The sequence below is a fragment of the Equus quagga genome, chromosome 6, assembly GCF_021613505.1.
Source record: "Equus quagga isolate Etosha38 chromosome 6, UCLA_HA_Equagga_1.0, whole genome shotgun sequence".
NCBI classification, from domain to species: Eukaryota; Metazoa; Chordata; class Mammalia; order Perissodactyla; family Equidae; genus Equus; species Equus quagga.
In genome coordinates this window covers 15,775,425-15,796,708 of record NC_060272.1, presented here as the reverse complement: position 1 = coordinate 15,796,708, position 21,284 = coordinate 15,775,425, and the positions used below count along the sequence as shown (strand labels likewise).

The window sequence follows — 21,284 nt, the reverse complement described above, 5'->3', positions numbered from 1 at the left end:
AGGATGAATGAAAGTTACCAAATCACTCGGAGCTTTGATCTCTTGGTTGACACAAATCAAGATGATCATGCCCACATCTCAGGATTTTTGTGAAGATTTGGTGAAACAACGCACCAGAAGTGCCCGCCCACAGTGTCGAGAGGAAGGGGCTGATCACACTGTGAATTTAATCTTTACCTGCTTTGCCAGGGCGAAGGTGTTCTGCTCAGGGAAGTTTTCTTGGTGACATAAAAATTTGCAGGAAAAAAAAAACAAAAATACTGTGTGAAAGGTTAAAGAAGAGCAGAAAGTTGTTTCTTAAATTTTCCTCATTTCCTTTCCCCTCACAGAATTTATACTCTAGTATGACTGATAAAATGTGTAAATAAATCACCACGGCGAAGGGAATCCATGCTATAAGGGAGATATAAGGTGCCCTGTCAGTAATCACTGCTGTCCATGTGAGGCAGGGAAGGCTTCCTGGAGGAGAGAGCCTCTGACGTGGCCTGTGAAAGAAGGGTAAGACGGCAAGGTGTGCACTTGGGAAGCACCCATCCAGGTTCCTCTGGAGCCTGGGGCAGAGTCTAGGGACTACTTGCGGGGACTCAACTGTGGAGGACCCTGAATGCCAAGCTATGGATTTTGAACTTTATTCTGAGGGCAGCAGAGAGCCACCACATGTGTGTGAGCAGGTGAGTGATGGGATCAGGCACTGCCTTAGGAGATAATTCTGGGAGCACAGGTCAGAGCCAAGAACTACAGGTCCCCAGGAAGTCCTGAGGGCCTGGGCTGGAATGAGAATCCAGCAGGAGGCGATGTGCCCATGAGGAGCTACTTCCTAAGGGCATGGGCAGGACTTACTGAGGCTAAGGGAAGTCCAAGATCACCTGGAGACTGTGAACTTAGGTACCAGAAACATTCGTGATGCCCACAACAGAGCACGAAGGAGGACGGGGAGGTAAGGAGACTGGTTTTGGTTATTAGAAGTTTAGAGTGAAGCTGGTCAAGTTTTCTGTAGAGTGCAGAGCTAAATGTGTATTTGGGATTCATCCATAAAGGAATGGTATTTGAAATCATAAAAGGAGTTGAGATAGCTAAGGAAGCAAGTGTGATCCAGAAAATGGTTGATGGCACAGCCTTGGGCAAGGCCTACATTTGAGGGGAGTTCCCAGGCGCGCTTCCACTGGCATACAAATTCAAGGTGAAGAGCATTTCAGAGAAGGCCAGTGTTCCCTGAGACAAGTGTGTGGGCCTCAGGACCCCTATCAATGCCTTTGGTTCTGTAAGAAGGGACCATGCTTTTCAATGTGTCCTAGAAATAATGCTGATTGGTGATATAAAATGGATCTGTATCAGGGTTTCCTAAAACTAGGTGATAACAGGAAATAAGGCCAGATCCTGAAGTTCAGTAAAGATGAGGACTGAGCCTGGTACCAAGACATGCAGAAGTCGAGACCTTTGGGAGGCACTTTTGGAGAGTGGTGATGAGGAGCCGAATGGCAAAGGGACGGGGAGAGTAGAAAGTGAAAGTGTTCACGGAGGGACTGTGGCCTATTTAGAGCAATCAGTGGAGAGATGGCGGTCAGCCGGGAGGAAGCAGGCTTAGGATAAGACTGTAGGTTTGAGGGAAGGTGGGCTGGGCACCTGGTGCAGCTTTAAGCCCAAGGAGGCTGCATGGGATGGATGGGCAGAGACCACCAGGGAGAAATGGTTTTTGAAAATTTGTAGGAACAGGTCTAATTCTGCTGTAACAAGCAAGGTGAACAACACTGGGTAAATTTGAAGGAAAGGTGCAAGTCGTAAAATACCATTGCTGCTTCTTTCTCAAGTGCTATACCAATGTGATGTGCCGTGCTTTTGTTATTTTATCATTTTCCTTAGCTTTTCCCTTCATCTGATTGGCTTCAGCAAAAGATAATTCATTAGCCTAGTACTTCTCCTAAGTAACAAAATCTGTCAATATGGATGTCACATTTTCAAGTCCCCTCATTGTAGCCATCCCCGTGCACCTTAACATGGTCTGGTAGGTAGTGGGTGCTCAGTAAATGCTTGTGGAATGCAATGAAATGACTGAAGCCTTTGGTTATTGAGACAAGCATTTCTATAGATGATTATTAGCCGTAACACCTGCAGAAATCCATAGTCTCTCATCCAGCCAAATACACCCCGAAGTTTCTATTACACATGAAGAGTGAATGTGTCATCCCCCCACCCCCCCACCAGAGACTACATATGTCTGTGAAGTTGTACCTCAGTACTGAAAAGAGGCCAGCTAAACCTTAACCCCTTCAGCCAGGGCTCTGTTTTGCATTTAAACTTCGGAGAAGTTTGGCTGATGAAGGCAATGGGCAGAGAGAGACTAAGGGTGAAGCCCATAAACTGGGGAGTTACCCAGAGTGTCCTAACTTTTAAAATAAGTTTTAGTTGCTTAATTGCTGTAGGACAGATAGGTCTGGCTGCGTTTGGCTGCACAAAATGTTCAGCACACATCTCACAAAATGGATCGACCTATTTATTTGCCTTTGAGGGCCACTTGCAAACTAAGTAAACGACAAGTATGCCCACAGTCGAGGCCAGAAGGAGCTCCTGTAGCCATTGGGACAGGGTCATATTTCTGCACTACATTTCTGACCCACCCAACTCCAAGCCCAGGAGAAGAAAGAAGTTGTGTTTTCTTTCCAAACCCATTTCAAAAGCCTTTCCCAGTTACTCCAAATGCTGATTTCATTGGCTGCACAAACTCTTGGGAAGCTTGTTAAAAAAAAAACAGATGACAGATGCCACAGCCCCTGAGATTCTGACTTCAGACATCTGCGGCAGGGCCCAGGAACCTGCATTTATTGCAAAAACACAGAGTGATTTGAACACAAATGATTAACAGACCTCCTGGCAGAGGGGTTAGGAGACAAATCAAATTCTGCATTCAGATTCTGGCAGCGCCAGAGACTAGATGCACAATTTCGGGCAAAATTTAAAACGCATTTGAATCTCGGTTTTCTCGTCTTTAAAATGAGGCTAATAATGCTCCCTTCTCTGGGAGATGATTAGGATTAAACGAGATCATCTATGTAAAGAACTTTCTATCCTGCACAGAATAAACACTTCATACACAATATTTGGATACATTTCTCTGGGTGAACATGAAGCTATTGGGAATAATCCCCAAGTAATGCTACTGACCCTCTAAACATTCCAGAAAGAGGAGGGACTTCAACATGAGTATTTCTACAGTTAACATGTTACTGTTTTTACAGCACAATGCAAGAAGGCTTTATATCCTACAAAGTAATTTAATGCCAGTCTTTTGGGAATATTTCTCTGTAGGAATGGTGAGACCCTGGAGCATGTTGTCCCGGATTGAAGGAATGCAGTTGCCTTTTTTTTTAAAGATTGGCACCTGAGCTAACAACTGTTGCCAATCTTCTTTTTTCTTTCTTTCTTCTTTTTCTCCCCAAATCCCCCCAGTACATCGTTGAATATTTTAGTTGTGGGTCCTTCTAGTTGTGGCATGTAGGATGCCGCCCCAGCATGGCCTGATGAGCAGTGCCATGCCCGTGCCCAGGATCCGAACCAGTGAACCCTGGGCCACCGAAGTGGAGCGCGCGAACTTAACTACTCGGACACGGGGCCAGCCCCATGCAATTGCTTTTGAAAACAGGAGGACTGGGCCACATTTGGAAAGTTTCATACAGTGCATGTGTGAAAGTGGAGCATTTGACCCCGCTCCATCACAGTCCATGTCTTGAGCCATTTTGGCACAGATAAAATTGATCCTGGGCCGGCCCAGTGGCGCAACAGTTAAGTTCGCATGTTCTGATTCTCACCGGCCTGGGGTTCACCAGTTCAGATCCTGGGTGTGGACATGGCACCGCTTGGCAAAAGCCATGCTGTGCTAGGCGTCCCACCTATAAAGTAGAGGAAGATGGGCATGGATGTTAGCTCAGGGCCAGTCTTCCTCAGCAAAAAGAGAAGGATTGGCAGCAGTTAGCTCAGGGCTAATCTTCTTCAAGAAAAAGAAAAAAGATTGATTCTGCCCCCACTAGGGCTGTTTTTAGGTCATTCAAGCAGTCGGTAACTGGCCCACATTGGGACCAAACTCCTGATCTTAAACTTTTGGAAATGAATGGATGAATGAATGAATGAATTTCCTCTGGGGCCAAGAAACACTCCTGACATCTGCCAGTCTATTCTGGCCCTCTGGTCCCTGAGGAAAGGTTGGCCCTTTGTTGCTTAGAGAATAAATAAGCAAGGATTGCTCCAAGGTGTTTCCTGCAATGGCACGCTCCGTCCTTCCTGGAGGTAGGGACACAGTTGCCTGGGTTGGAAGACTCAGTATCACATGTCCTCTTTTTCCCACCAAGCACCCATAACAGCAGAGAGATTTACACAAAGTTAGGTGCTTGCTGGAGCTCCAGATCATAGGATTTGGGTCACACGCGAACAAGAGGAAAGAAGTGTGGTACGGAGTCCATTTGATCATTACTCAGGGAGAAATAAGCACAGAAAACCAAAAAAGAAATTCAAAAATAGAGGAGGGAGTGCAAAGAGGAATTTATGATACTCTGGGATAGAAAAATCCTCTCTTTCAGCTCTCTTTTGAGAAAGATTACCAAATGTTCCCAAATCAAAGTATACCTTCAAATCTTCAAATCTATCAGCATTTTCTTCTCTTTTCTTTTTTTTTTTCTGCTGAGAAAGATTAGCCCTGAGCTAACATCTGTTGCCAATCTTCCTCTTTTTTTTTTCCTTTTGCTTGAGGAAGATTAGCCCTGAGCTAACACCTATGCCAGTCTTCCTCCACTTTATATGTGGGTTGCAACCACAGCATGGCTGACAAGTGGTATTGGTCCACACCTGGGATCCAAACCTGCAAACCCAGGCTGCCAAAGCAGAGCATGCCAAACTCAATCATTATGCTGTGGGGACGGCCCCTATCTTGAATCATCGTCAAAATGCTCATTTGCTCCATTCAGAGAGTATTGATTAAAATCCAACTGTGTGTCTAGTTCGCTGATGCTATGTAAAGCAAGCAAAACAAAGATGATTGGTGACCAGTAATCCCACTGAGGTGTTAAAACACACAAATGCATACACACACAAGCACACACACACACACATATACACAGCTGCATCCTGCAAAAACCGATGGAGAACCCTGAGACTAACTCTGTTTGGATTGGGGGCCCCACATTTGATGCTTAATCTAAGACAGAAGGGAGGGAGGAGCCATGGGAGTTAGGCCAGTTGGGCCTGACTCCAGTTGGAGTGGATCTTGAGTTGAGAAGGATGCGTGGATGTAAATAACTGCAAGGAGAGCGGAAGACATCCCATATCAAAGGAAACTGTTCAAACAAAAGCCAATAGGAGGAAATGAGCTCTTATTGTGTGCACACATGAGGTTCCCCAGAAAGGAAATTGCCTGATTCAGGACACTTCCGATGCCTCCTGAAGCTAGACAAGAAAGGGCTGGGCCTGTGTTACCACAACCTAGAGAAGGTGTCTCCTCAACCCAGGCTTGGCTGCAGTGAAAGGGCAGGATTTTAGCAAAACCTTCCAAATTTCTAGACTTCCAGAAACTCTGATCATAAAATGTGTCCTTGGGAACCCAAAAGGCCACTCCTTAAGCTCTTCCTTATGCTTTTGGGTGTTTGGATCTAGGAAAAAGTGAGGAGCAGGTACTTGGCTCAGATATTTTCATCTCTTTATGGGTAAAGCTCATTCATTCTTCGGGGCCAGCTGAGGCACAGCTGGTGCCCAACAGGTCCACCTGTCTACAGGGCCCTTGCCAGCTCCCTGGGGTGGGTCAGGCCAACTGGGATGGGGCCTTTTGATTGGCTCAGAGCGATTTTACATCCAGGTCCCTTAGCTAGATAATAGTAGCATCAATAGTGTTGCTACCTGCCGTCTTCTATCCAAAATATAATCTTGACCATGAGCTTTCAGTTTTGCAGGGTACAGCCTGCAAATTGTCCTGGGCCCCATGGGGAACACAGAAACATGCCTGTCATTCCCAGTCCGCAAGAACTTTAGGGTCTACAAGAGGATAATTCATTCCAGTAAACATAAAAAGAAATAGGAATTTCCCTGGCCCTTGGAGCCCCCGGGGTGGGGGTGGGGGTGGAACGCCTGAGAGTTGTTAAAAAAAACATGGAATGAGCAGGACTTTTTTTTTCTCCTTTGCGTTGCTTGATTGACAGTTTGAGTACAGTTAAGCTTGGATCTGTGGGGATGCTACTATAAGTGGCATGTATTATGGAGTCATTTTCCACTGACGTCATCCTCTGAAAGTGGTGCTGGTAGAAGGGAAAATGGAAGAAGGCTAAGCAGGGCTCTACCCTCAGTGCACGGGCCAGTCCCCCTCCCCTGGGCTGAGCGGATGTGTTCCTCTTGAGGAGTCGCCATCTTGTTCTCTGCCTCTGCCTCGACCGCCAGAGTTTTGGCACGAGCTCAGATTGTTACCACCCCAGTCATCCTCTCTTCCATCCTCCCCCAGGTAACTGTCTGCAGCAGTGGCCAGTGGCAGGCATGGACAGTGGATGTAGGAGAGAAAGCTGATCACAAGACAATGTTCCTTGAACACCAGTTCCACTGCAGCTTAGGTAGACGAATTTTCAATTTATTTTGGAGGATAAAAAATTAAGGTCCTTAAATTTTCTTATTGACTGCTCTTGGATTGTTTATTTACTTACTTAGTCAACAGACCCTAGGTAAGTAGCCAGATGCTGTTCTGGGTGCTGAGCTAGAAAGATGCATTAGCCTGGCACCCAAGCTCAGTTGGCTCATGTTTTAGGCAGACACAACAGCAACAAGGTCAACTTCAAGGACATGAGGACTAAACTAGAGGAGGGCACAGTAGTCAGGGAGGGTGAGCGTGGCTCTCTGGGGCAGTGAGCATGGGGGACAGGGTTGGGAATGATTTTCCAAGAAGGGACATTTGGACTGGGCCTTGGAGGATGCACCAAATGACAGCAAGCAAAGAAAGGGGAGAAGGGTGTCACAATCTCCTTCTAATTAGCATGCTCCTTCTAATTAGTGGCTTCTGAGGCTTATCAAGCCTCATCTTAAACTAAAACTAATAGGCAGTTAGTTTCTTTTTGTTTTTTTGTGGGTTTTTTTTTTTTGCTTCTTTCTTCCCTACCCTTCGAGGGAAAAACCCATGAATTAAGAGTTAATTTGCCAGCAAATAGCATAATGTGGATGCACAGAAATGAGACTTTCTTATTCAGTGTGGATAAGGCTGGATATTTAGCGAGATTTTTATCCCCCCCAGCATAGATCTTGTTTTGTTATCATTCATCAGAGGCAGCAGGAAAAAAGGGTGGAGTAAAACTTCTCTCCAGATTCCTGCTTGTTTCTCCCTGCGCCTCTGTCTCCCTCAGCATCAAAAAGGAAAGAAAGGAATAGCACCCTCCTCCTCAGCCAGTCTGGACAATATTTTGCCCTCTCCACTAGCTAAAAATGGTGAAATTAAAAAAAAAATTCATCTCACATGACATTGGATAATGGTGGTCTCACAATTCCTTATAGTTTAAAGGCTAAATTACAGGATTAGGTCATAGAAGTGCTTGCAAAATTCCAATGTAATTCTTTAGTTATGAGTACTTTATTTCAAATATTGCCACCCCCCCCAAAAAAACCCCCCACTCAGGAAGATATTTGCGATGAATTTAAGTTTGCTTGCAAGATATTTGCAATGAATTTAAGTTTGCTTGCATTTCAAACATTGTGACTTTTTCAGCTGTCCTAAATAAACACAGGCTGTAATTTGGAGAGCAACAAATTGAGGGATGTGGAGAGAAAAGGAGGCCAGTGCCCAATAATACTGCTTAATAGATCATGATCAGGAAAGCTAAGGGAAACATGTCATCTGCTAAGAAAAATACGGAAACTAATAGAGACAAGTCAGCTTACATTCAGGATGATCCCCTAAACCATTGAAGTTCACTGAGAACCACGAAACTTTGGCTTTTTCCTGTATTAACAGTGCTTTTGTCCCTTTGTTTTACAATGTGGACCAGCTGATAATGTGCCTTGTTCCTCATTGACTTTGCAATCTCATTCTTTGCCACAAGTATAATGGCCTGTTTGTTTTGCCACTGATGCACACTGGCCGAAGAATCAGACATTTGTTTCACAGTGCTTGTTTTGAAGAAATCAGTTCTGGGTACATCTTTACACTGCCCACAAAAACAGAGGCTTATCTGGGTGAAGACACCCCAGGGGTAGGCTTACATGTATCTACTACTATAGAAAATAAAATTGAAATATAGTAAAACTTCATTTCAACCTAATTACTGAAGAGCCTGAATTATAGACTATTCATAAAGATGTACACTTTCATTAATTCTAACGACATACAGCAATTTGAACTGGCCAAGATTATTTTATCTCATAATGACTCTTAAGAAGTTCTTATTAATGATGAGATAAGAATGATTGATAAGTAGTATTACAGGTATTTATATCTAAGTGAACAGTAATGAAATGCCTGAGAAGTTTGGTCTCATAAATAGGATAAATATTCCCGTTAGAATTATGTGAAGACTATTAATTTATTCAGAAAGCATGCCCCCTCTGCCCCTTTTTTCCATAAGTAGCTCAAAGGCAACCTTTAGCTTAGTCTGGGGGTGGTTTCAACTCACAAGGGAACTCTGATCAGTTGGTGGTGGCTGCCTGCCTGGAAACTTGTTTTGAGAAATTTTCAAGTGCCAAGTCTAGATTCACAGGGAAAAAGTACTGGGATCAATTAGTCATGCCTGCCGTAGTTGGGAAGGTGGGACTAGGGGACCTGAGGGACATCATTTGCCACCCTTGTCATAGGCCCTTCCAAAGTGTTACAAATTTGGAATTCTCACCAGTCATCTCTGGAATAGACTGAAAAATAATAGTAACTTCTATGGTGCTGGTAACACAGTTTCTAGGTGTCTCCAAAATCCAGCAGTTGAAGACTCTTTCTACAGGTTGGTAGCCACTGAACTACATTAATTCACTTAAACCCTAAGTAAGAAAACTAAGTTGAATTTTCTAAATAAAGCTATGTAAAATGCATTTTTATTTTTACTAAGTTTGAGGAACAAAATTATTTTACATCTTTTCTTTCTCCTGAATGAGATATTTTGGAGATGGTGGTGGGGGGAGAGGAGCTGTTACATTGGAATGAGTCCTTTGAAATGGTATTTTGATGTTTTGTTTTAATTTAATGTGTAATCATTATTATTGCAATTTTTGAAAGAAAGTGAACAAGTGCTTATTTCCCTCCTTTAAAACAAATGTGAGGGGCCGGCCCCATGGCCTAGTGGTAAAGTCCATGCAGGCGGCCCAGGGTTCGGATCCTGGGTGTGGATATGGCACCGCTCATTAGGCCATGTTGAGGCAGCGTCCCGCATGCCACAACTAGAAGGACCCACAACTAAAATATACAACTATGTACTGGGGGGATTTCGGGATAAAAAAGCAGGGGAAAAAATAAAAAGATTGGCAACAGTTTGTTAGCTCAGGTGCCAATCTTTAAAAAAAAAAAAAAGAAATGTGAAATTCAGGGCCAGGTCCACATAGCAGCACAATTTTCTTTCATTTCTAAGTTAAATAACAGATAATGAATAGGACACAGGAAGGGTACTAACTTTTAGAGCACCCACTTTGTTCTAGGCACTTTGACAATTACCTTCGAAATGTTAAATTTTTTTTTTTTAAATTAAGGCTCCCAACTGCCCTGAGAGATATGTAATATTGTCCCATTTTATACATAAGAAAAGTGAGGTTCAGAAAGGGCAATCTTAGTTCGATATGGAGCTTAAATTGGAATCAGCCTCTAAAGTTGGCGAAATTTCTGTTTGGAATTTCGAATTTAAACATATACCACTCGTCCCAACCTTTAAACAGGACTTTTGCAGTGATGTTTTATGTATTGACTAATAACAATTCTAGAACTTTGGCATTTTGAGAGTACTCAATAAATGTTGGCTACTATTACTTCTCTCTCTTTCTCTCTCTCTCTCTCTATATACGTGGCGAATGCCCATGAACGTCAAGTGTTTATCGCAAACCACTTTGCCTTTTTATTTCAAAAAGAAAACGTGAATGCCTACTCTTTATGTTAGAAAATTATCTAAACTTAGAAAGGGGAAATTTTTGTAGGAGGATAAAGACTGTAAAGTATACAATAAAATCAGCAGTGTGTGTAAGAAACCAGAATATCATCCTGACATTTTATACATTATGTAAATTGCAGTTCTAATCCAGAGGAAGTCTGCTTTTAGTTAAGCACTGTGAATAAACTCCTGTTTCTAAAATTCTCTGTCTCTATCTTTTGGTGGGAGGGGGCAGTGGGGTTGGCGGTAGAGAGTCTTTTTTTTCCCCCTCTGAGAAGGCCTTTTATTAATTTCTTTTGCTGAATTTTTGACCCTGTAAAGAAAAAGAGAGCTATTGTACCCAAGCACACTACAGGACAGGCTCCCCCAGACAGGATTTTTCCTTCCTGCTGAAGGACACAGATATCAGCTTTATGAGCTGGTTACAGTCAGCTTTACCGCAAAGCCAGTAGATTTTCTTAATATACTTATTGCTGTTCTGTAAATAGCACAGGGGCAATCATGAATCTGGATCACTTATGGGGTCAAAATGAGACCGATACTGGTAATCTTGGGAAGATAGTGTTGGGTAGCCTCAATAATGACACTAGTAATTGGAATCCTTTCTTATTGTTTAGGCTGACAGTCTCCAAACCAATCCTTTGAGTACCTATTGTCTATCTCTGAAGTTTAATGAGATAATGCATGCTGGAAGACTTTATTCACTGTATAAAATTCTATGTAAATGCCAGCTGATAATATTAATGATAATAATTGCATTAAATTTTTTTTTTTTTTTAAATTTCAGACAGCCCCTAAAACAGTGCTCTGAGATATTCACCATGTCATTTCTTGATGGTTCTTTTTTTTTTTTTTTTAAAGATTGGCACCTGGGCTAACAACTGTTGCCAATCTTCCTTTTTTTTGTTTTTTCTTTTTAAGGATTGGCACCTGGCTAACAACTGTTGCCAATCTTTTTTTTTTTTTCTTTTTTTCTGCTTTATTTCCCAAACCACCCCCCACCCCCCGCCCCCCGCCCCCGGTTCATAGTTGTATATCTTAGTTGCAGGTCCTTCTAGTTGTGGCATGTGGGACGCCACCTCAACGTGGCCTGACGACCGGCGCCATGTCCGCGCCTAGGATCCAAACCCTGGGCCGCCGCAGTGGAGCACGCGAACTTAACCACTCGGCCACGGAGCCGGCCCCTAAAGTTTTTGATTAAGATATGAAGACAGCTCTAAGATTGCCCACCATGTTTGTTCAAAAAGACAATTCATTCAAATTGCAGTATAGCCACAACTAGAAGGACCCACAAGTGAAAATACTATGTGCTGGGGGGATTTGAGGAGAAAAAAAGCAGAAAAAAACCCAAAACTGCAGTATACTTTATTTGTTTCTTTATGTTCAAGAATATTTGGAGGAACAGGCACCTTAATCCTGCCTATTTGTTAATAAGATAAAAGCCCTCAGAGCATGGGCTTAGGTTTTCTTTTTCTTTAAAATGATATGCTACCCTGATTTTTTAAACTCTTTATTGTAGAGGGACCGGAGAAGAGAGAGATTCTAAGGTCTAGGACAGCTCTTAATTCTAGAAGAACATTACTATAGTTCTTCTCAGAGCTCTTAGGGAAGGTATCATTTCTCTTGTACGTTTCTCCTGCTTGTTGAAGTTGTTGATACAATCTGGGCCACTAATATGTGGATTCAAATGCAAAGTGTCATGGTTATTGAGGCTGTGGTGTTGCCTAGATGAAAGCTGTTTGGAACTCTAGATGTTTTCTTTAGTTCATTCATTAGTCAGATAGCTAAAAACAGCATAGTTTGTTAATTAACAATGTCATTTACTCTATATTTTCATCATATTTTGATTCAGCAGCATTATTTTTATTTTAAACTGTTCATAAGCAATTAATATTTGAATCTGCAGACCAGTTGCTCTACCTGTGATTTTTATCCCAAAACATAGGTGTACCCAAATCTGGAAAACACTTAGTCTTAATCAAAGCATCTATGGCAAATCCTTCATCACACTTTCTAAACAAAGCAATTTATCATCAGACAATCTCACACGTTTAATGTTTTTATGTTGCACTAGAAACGATGTTTCTTGGCAAATATTCTTTCCCATATTTATTCTCCTTGATTTAACATGTAATTATTTATTCCTTGTGTAACAATTTACTTTTCGTATTGTTTCATAGTCATGTTTGAGGCTCTTGTACATGGTTGAATAGCTTAGTTGACTAAAACATGAGACAGTGATTATGAGTCGCTGATACCACGGACTCATGCTTCACCCCAAACCTTAGCCAGCCTTCTAAAAACATGTGCTATGGGTCCCCAAGGGACTAAGTCATAGCATAATACCTTTAGCCATTTAAAATATGAAAAGAAGCTCTTTGTTCATTATTGCTGTTAAAAATAATACAATCCAGTTATTCTTTTTTTTTTCTTAGAATCCCCCCTTTTATTCTAAAATTCTATAAAATCAAAGGAGGTGAAGAGAAGGTGGAGCCATATCCTAAATGTAATGTTAAAACTCTCTCATGTGGTGCCTTAGTGGTTAATTTTATATTAGTTATGTTTTATTATTGCAAGTAATAATATGCAGTATAATTTAACATTTTTATGCCAAGTTCTATGAAAAGTGTTATGCAAATTCTACTATTATTGGAAAGCTACAATTTGCGAGCCATTGTCACTCTGTTCATTCTTTTATTTAATCTCTTTTCTTAAAAGTTGGCCACCTCCCCCCACCACAGCCCACTCACTGTGAGTTTGAATTGTTCAAATTAACATCAAGTTGTTTAAATATTAAACTATTTTACCTTGTGACTTATTTTTCAGTAACGTTACTATAATTTCTGCTGGGCAACTTGGACAACAGACTATGATATATAACATGTTTATTGTATCATCTAATGGGGCAAAATTAACAATAACGAAAATGTGTCCAAACTTAGCAAAATAATGTGATTTCCTTATCTTGCTACTTTCTTACATTTCAAGATGTTCAGTCTGGAAAGTGTATCCACATTTTATAAATCACTGTCCCTAGATCTTCATGACATTTGACCTATTGTTCAATTGTAAATGAAGAAATGACATATTTGCAAGCATAAAAGCCCAGGGGGCATTTTTAGAATTTTTGTCTCAGAATGTTTTTAATCTATTTTATTTTCTGATGATAAAATATTTGCTTCCTGAAGAAAAAATATAAAATGGCAAGCATTTGGACCTGACATGCTACATTGTTAGAAAACATGGTTTTTAAGAGCTGCTTAATGTCCAATAATATGAAGGTATCATAATTTATTTTAGCATTTTCTGTTGCTTAAAATTTACATTTGTACTAATTGTTTATTTTCATAAATTATGCTGTGCTTAACATCCTGATGCATAAATATTTAATCCCATGTCTGATTTTTTCCTTTAGGATGTATCCTTCAAAGTAAGATTCCTGGGAACTGCTATGTTTTTTTGATCCCTTGCATATTTGAGAATATTTTTCATTTTCATGTGGGAAATATAATATGATTGAGTACATTATTTGGAGTAATAAGTTTTTCCCTCAAAATTCTACAGACATTTTTCTATTGGCTTTTAATGTTTCATGCTGGAAAAGAAAAGTTGGAAGCCAATCAATTCATTTGTAGTTAAGTCTTTTGGGGGAGCAGAGGAGCTAAATACTTTTAGAAATCTTCCTTTGTCTTTGAGATGGCTAGGATGTTCTAGTTTCGTAGAGCTTTTCATTGGTTTTGCCTAAGACATGGAAGACTCTGTTCCTTTTTGAACTTCCCAAGATTTCCTTACCTATATCTTTTAATTATCACTTCTATTTCATTTGTTCTTTTCTTTTTTTCTTTCCTCTCTAGGAGCATTAATAGTTCTTACATTGGATCTTTGTTGTCTGATCTCCATATCTGTCAATAGCTCTCTGATCATTTTAATCTCATTTCCCCTTTTTCTACATTGTGTAAATATGTCTCAAGTGTATTCTGTACTTCATTGATTTAATTTTGTACCCTGACAGTGCTCTTTACTGCATAAAATTTAGATTTTAATTCTGCTATTGAAATGTTGGTTTCCTCACATTCCTTTCTTATGTAAACCAACTGCCATTTTTATTTCTGACTATCTCTCAGTTCCTTTTCTTTGTTTTTCTTTTTGTTTCTCCTTCTCCCCAAAGATGGCCAGTACAAAGTCGTATATTCCAGTTGTAGGTCCTCCTAGTTCTGCTATGTGGGAAGCCACCTCAGCATGGCTTGATGAGTGGTGCTAGGTCTGCTCCTAGGACCTGAACCTGCAAGACCCTGGGCTGCGGAAGTGGAGCACTTGAACTTAACCACACGGCCATGGGGCTGGCCCCTCTCAGTCCCTTTTCAATTCTCTTTTTATCATCTTTTTTTCCCCTATCTCATGAAGAAAGGATGAGCTTTCCTGGACTTTATTGGAAACACAAAGCAAGATGCTGTCTTAAAATTTCTTTTTTAATGATAAATCTTGAGCTCTCCATCTTGACCCTCTTTTTAATTTGCAGAATCTTTCCAATGGTTGCATACTGGATCTTTGTGGCATACCTAGTTTTTTGTTTGTTTTTTGTTCATTTGTTCATCATGAATGAAAAGAGGTCTGTCTAGGCTTAGTTCTTTTTATTCAAGACAGAGAGGAGAAAGCTTTTCATAGCTCCTCACTTGCCACTTGAGTATCAATAGAATCCTCTCCTCAAATATTAAGCAGGAGATTCCTTGGTGTAAATTTGATTGAGTTCAGGGGTGCAGCAGCTTCATTACAGGGTGGAGGGAGGTCTGACCATGGGGTACCCAGCAGGGATATGTCATCTCTGCTCAGTTTCTTGTCATAAGAATTACTTCTCTCAACCCACTTTTTCCTTTGCTTGACCTGGATGCCAAGTATATAAGCCAGACAAGCCTCCTTGCTGTTGCTATTTCTACTGCACAAGGGAGACAAACCATTGAACTGCTGGTTTTCAGTTTAATGTGGCTACTGGGTAAAATTTGGGGTTTTCAGTATAATTAGTAGTAGCACAGAGACTCCAAAATACGTGGCTAATATACTTTCCCTGTTTCTAACGCTACTTCAAGTTTTATTTTTCCATATTTTTATCAACCTTTATTTATTTCACTTGTGATTTTGTGGGGAATGTTAGATAGCTACTTGTGCTCAACTTGACATTGTTCCAGGAAGTCAGAAACTTTTAGTTAACACGTATTGAAGCCATTAAATGTTGACCACTTTGTTGTTCTTTGTTTGCATTGTTTTTTATTCTTAGAAAGACTTGCATGCCTGTTATTGAATAAAGTTTCACCTATATTTTCTTTTGCCCTTTTATAGTTTATCTCTTTAATCAAATCCATATGGAATTTATTTTTGTGAATAGTACAAGTTGAGTTTATAAATTAATTTCTTCTCTACTTTTTTACAGTTTTCCTAAACAATACTTATTGAATAAGGCATCCTTTCTCCATATGTAGTACTTATTATCTTAGCTCCTAAGTTAATCTTATACTGGGTATACTGGGATCTCTTTCAAGATAATTTTAGTCAATTCCATTGATTTATCTGTCCATTCCTTCAGCAGTAACAAACTGTTTTAATTGTTTTAGATAATAGTACATGTGTCCATCTACTAGGACCAATTCCATATATTCCAATTCTTTCTCAAAAATTTATATTCTGTCATTATCTATTTCTTTCTCCAGATAAATTTCAAAATCATTTTTAAGTTCTTTCCCATACTCATAGCAACCTCTTCCAACAACAAAAATCCTCTGGAGACTTTATTAGAATTATGTTGAATCTCTAAATTAATTTAGTAGGAACTAATATTTTTAAGTGATAAGAATGCTAATCTAGAAATATATCTCAATTTTATTCATATATTACTTTATAACTCCAGGTAAAGTTTGTTAATTTTTATGCCTAATACATTGGCAGTTAGCCTTATTCCCAATTGTTTTATGTTCTATGTAGTTATTATAAATGATATATTTTTCTATTATATATTCTACCTGATCATTGCTAGAGAACAAGAAAACTATTGGTTCCATTTAACTTTATTTAGTTATCTCATTTCTGGAAGCTTAATAGAACTCTCTTTTTCCTTGTGAGAATTAAATTCAATTCTCTTGAATTTTCTCGGTATATAATCACATCATCTGAAGATAATGATAACATTTTCCCCTCTTTTCCAAATAGTTATGCTATATATTCCTGTTACGTATTAGTGTATTGACCACACCATTTCTTAACTTTTTGAAAATTTTGAACAGCTGATCTTCTGAAAATTCTGAAAAATAAATGGTTAGTGACAGAAGTTTCTCTATATTTTATATCCTGCTATGAATGCATTTCCCAAGGAATCTTAAACTAATTATAGTAACCAATAGTGGATTTTTCATCTTGCTAACTGAAATCTGAGACACTTAAGCATCTCATAAATATTAGTTTTATGATATTAAAAACAAAATTTAGACTGCACATAAGTTTCCTGTTCCATAGAAAATATAACTTTGATATATAAATTTAAAATAAAGAGAACCAACTACTTTTCTTTTTTGCTCTGTGTCATCCACTCATCATCCGTCTATCCATCATCCATCCATTCATCCATTTATCTACTTAACATATATTTATTGAACTCTGTGCTTAAAGCAAAGAAATGAAGAAGTCTAATCCCAACCCTGTAGAATCTCAGCTTAGACTCATTAGGGATGAATAGTTCTGTTCACATAATTGCACCTAAAAATGTTCGTGGCTTGATTAAATGATACCAAGTGAAAACGTATACTTATTAAGTTCTTATAACATGGTAGTTATATGCTTATGAGTTAAAACTTGATTCTTTGAAATAGAAACACCTGTGACACGTGAGTGAAAACAAATATCACTGTGGATCCACTTCATTCATTTCCAGAGGTCTTCCCTCTCCACCTCTCCAGTTTCTTGTACCCTCAGCAAGGTCTCTCAGTTGAGGAAAGTTTCAAGCTAGACGGATAAACCCAGGGAAATTAACCGTGTTTCAAGTTTACTAGTTTTCACATCATTAAAAAAATCCATTAGTTAATTCTCCCTTTATAAAATAGTGATACAAGAAAATTTTTGTTTTACAGTGTCACCATACTTATTATAATACTTACTACAGACATTACCATATAGTCTTCTTGGAAAGTTTACATTATAGAAAACGTGCTAGATTTTTATTAGGAGTTTTCCAATACAAATTTTGACTGATAAATGTTGCTAAGAAGCATTGAGATATTTAGATTAAAATCTTATAATACTGAATCATTTTCAAATTTGTAAATATTATGATTTCTCTTTGAAAAAGACTATAATTCATATCTAGAAATCTATAAAAATATTAATTCCAACTTTTGAAGCATGATGGAGGATTTATTACATTATGATTGAAAAGGAAAGCATTTAGCAACATTCTAGGAACAACTCATGAAAATTTTGGTCCTTAAAGTTTAAATTAAAACAAAAACTAATACTTATAACTTACTCTGACACTCTCATGCCAACTTATCTCTATAATGACCCCTGAAAAATAGCTTTTTAGTCTAAATATTTGATTTGAAATTGCCTTTTGACTTCTTTTGACCTTAGACCTGGTTCCCCCTTTTATATTTGATGCTTTTAGCTGTAGGGATATAAGATGATCTACAATTCCAAATCTGCATTTTAATTACCATATTATCTTTGGCCATAGTGTAAACTCCTAGGAAAAATAGTTAGATTTGATGGATTTCTTAAAGCAAGATTGACTCTTGTCAAGAGTGCACAAATAAAAGTGAAACCCAATGGATGCTACTTTTCAGTGGCATGAACAGCCTGGGTGCTCTTGGTTGACCCTGATATTATGGTAAACAAATTGGTTTACCAGTTTGGTAAATCTATGGTAAACAAAGATTTCCCAGCCCCAAAGCTGACATTAAATTCAGAGTACAGGCCCTTGATCATTGTAGGCATGTGAATGGTCTGGAGAAGCACTATTTTGTCTGCACAGACTTGTACATTCAAGCCCCCTATCTTCTTTCTGACTTTTTATGAGGAGGATTAGTGATTCCAATAAAATCTTTAGCTTTAATGAACTTCATGTTTCTGCAGCAGGGTAGCAAACCAAACCCCACTGGACCACAGGTATCTCTCTAAAGATCCCTCTCACTGCTAAGCAAGAAACACACTTCCTCGCACCACCCAGGCAGAAGTGGCCCTGGAGACCCTGTCGCTCAGTGTTTCTCAAGGTTTTCCACTGAAGCATCCTTACAACAGAGAGAGAGTTGGTCTCCCAAGGCTCAGAAGCTCTGATAGAAGTTTCCTTATGTATCGAAAGTCTTCTAAATCTTGCTTTCTACTCCATTATATATGTCTGCTCTAGTAAAAAAGTTTAAATTACTTACCCCTTCAGTTATTTGACTTTCCCTTTTACCCAACAACTTTTAGTAAAACTGATGCTTCCCTAAGCTACACTATGTTTACCTTTGGCCCGGTAGCTACTCAAACCTGAGTTTAAAACCACTCATGGGCCCAACATCTTTTTATGTTAGGGTAAACTGAGGCCTGGAGAGAGATTGTGACTCACCCCAAATCTCCTGGCTAGTATGCAACTGTGCAAAAACTAACACGCAGCTCTTCTAACTTGCAGCCCTACCCATTTTCTGACAATTAGGCAATTAGGCTACTCCCAAAGGGCAGTGAAGTGTATTTCAGAGGGCCTTTACTTTTTATACTTTTCCACCTTGGAAAAAGAAATGATGATTGTTTTTTTCTTCTAAAACTTCCTGGGACCTAATGAGCTAAATGTGGTTTTGGTGGCAGATGAGGATAGCTGAGCCAGTTACCTATGAAGCATCCATAATCTACCCACGGACTTGTACATTCAAGCCCCCTATCTTCTTTCTGACTTTTGTAACCAAAGTGCTTCTCTTTCTGAAGGAAACCTTTGGGAAGCCTAAAGCACCAGCTTAAGACAGATAAGAGTGAACCCCTTAAAACTCCTGGTTTGGTCTCATGGATCTTTACTATCGGTTTTCTTTGAAAATATTTTAACTACCATTTGAGAAGGTGGATGAAATCCTAGGATGTCTGTTAACAAAGTTGATGGGGAGTTGGTTGTAGCAAGTAGCACAGCGAAGAACTCGTAGCCAGGCTTAAAAAATATCTGCTGCTGCTGAGTCATTCTTACTGGAAAAAGTGATGCAGACAGGATCATCTCTGCCGAGTGCTGCAGAGGTTATCAAAGTGGGCTTAACCAAGATCTCCACCATCACCGTTGCAATCTTCCTGCTACAGCTCAGCAAGGACCCCAGGGATGAAATGCGTTATACTAGTGTTCTGCTTTAAGTCTTTCAAATTCTTTCATAGACAGTCTATCACTAGAGTCTCAGCAACAACCCAGTATAGATGGAGCAATGGAAGTTTCAAGTTAAATGGCTTGCTCAAGAGCACATGGTTGTATGAGCTGCGTCTCTTGATTTAGCAGTGTGGATTTAAGTAAGCCATCCATTTCTCATTTAGATGAACACTTTCGTTAAATCCAAAGAAAGTCATTTTGATTATTGCCAAAAAGACAATTTCAGTAAGCAAAATATCATTTACATCTGCACATAGTTTTGTTGTAACCATAAAAATTATTTTGCATTTCACCCCTAGTTAAAAAGAGACTGCATTAGCAAAATAATGCTTTAAATGTCAAAGCATTCCTGCATGGTCAAGCTGCTTTTTCATACATGATGTTAATGACAAAAAAAAAAAATTTCCAATACCAGAATATGCAAAGATATAAGTGGGTAGCCATGTGATAATCTGAATACCAGAAAAGGTGTTATTCAGACTCTACATTTTCTTTTTCCTCTCATTTGATCTTGTCGGATCTGGTTTGATTCAAAGCTATGGGTTCTCTTAGAGGAGGAGGTCAGACCAGTTTGAGGAATAAGCAGCATCTGAAGAGCAATTGAAGTGTGCACGTGGGAACGCAGGTGATAAAATCATTTCAGAAATAATGAACAAGTAACTTGAGAGCTTGTTGTGAGGGTGGTATCACAGGTTATGCCAGGTTATTAATTTTCTGACTCAGCAGTATGCCTCTTAAAAAACACTTAAAGGAAAATGGATATGTTTTTGAAAGAAATGTAATTGGTAGAGGAGAATTAAGAAACTGAGTGAAGTCCATTGGTCAGTAGACCTGGGAAAGCAACCTATTTACAATTAAATAAGAATCGTGTGTTTGAAAAAATGTGGGAACTATGTAGTTAAGAGAGCAGTGTTTAGTACCTTAAAATAGATGTAAAGATTTCTTAGTTCATCTACCTAATTCCAAAGCACCCACCCTCTCCGTTGCTTGTTTGTTTCGGTCACACCAGATGCTTGTTGAAATGGCTCAGTGGACCTCATGTCAACGTGAGAGCTCAGCTCCACGGTAGGGTGTGGTCATCAGGTTTTACACAGGAATTAGGGAGACCATTGGCCCTTTCCTCAGTTTCCCCTTGCGTACAATGGGAAGCAGCCCGATCGCCACCTCCGAAGATGCTCGTGACCAGGGGCAGTTCAGCTCGTGACTGTTATTTTTCCTTCACTCCAGTTTCCCTGTTGCACTTCTGAAAGTGGCGGCCCGCTGTTGCCATGGTGACACAGCACAGGGTGACGTTGCTTGGAAATAATGACAACTGGTGGCAGCAGGGAAGCAGAGCCAGAGCGGTGATTAGCCTCTGAGGAGCGCCCCGTCTAGGCAGACAGGCAACAAAAGAAGCTGTTCCGGGGCGTGAAGGAAGGAATGGGAGTGAGCTGGATTTAACAAGTCGTGCGTGGATGCTACCCGCCTCCAGCAATTAGCAATCATGCTACCTAATAACGCCCAGTATCAGAGTGCGTTACAATTTTATAGAATATGCACTTTGTTGCCAGGTTTGTCTCTTTTTATTGCTCGGAGCTCCGGGTTTTAAGTGCAGTACATATTTGTTGTTGATTTCGATTCTAGCAGGTAGTGCAATTTCCTGAAAGATAAGAATTGTTGACTCCAATTCATTTCTGTAGCCTCCTTTGTACTTGGGGCTTGAGTCATTCCTTGTCAATGGTGATTTAAAAAGTGTGGCAGGAAATTGATTTTTTTTTTTTTTTAACTTTTAGGGTGACTGAAATGACAACAAAATAAAAATCCTGTTTAAATAGATTGACCTCCCCCTGATCCTGAATCCTGGGTTCTACTTTTCT

General features: G+C 39.7%; 1 protein-coding gene across 6 annotated transcripts in view; it reads left to right on the top strand.

Annotated features, from left to right (window-relative positions):
• The window catches only part of MBNL2 (muscleblind like splicing regulator 2), a 153,860-nt gene that overhangs the window by 14,253 nt on the left and 118,323 nt on the right, over positions 1 to 21,284 (top strand). The window contains exon 2 of one of the 6 annotated variants that reach the window (XM_046664001.1): positions 6,473 to 6,578. The exons of the other annotated variants lie outside the window; for them this stretch is intronic. The gene's annotated coding sequence lies outside the window, so the exon portion shown is untranslated. The remainder of the gene's footprint in view (positions 1 to 6,472; positions 6,579 to 21,284) is intronic. 6 annotated transcript variants of the gene reach the window in all.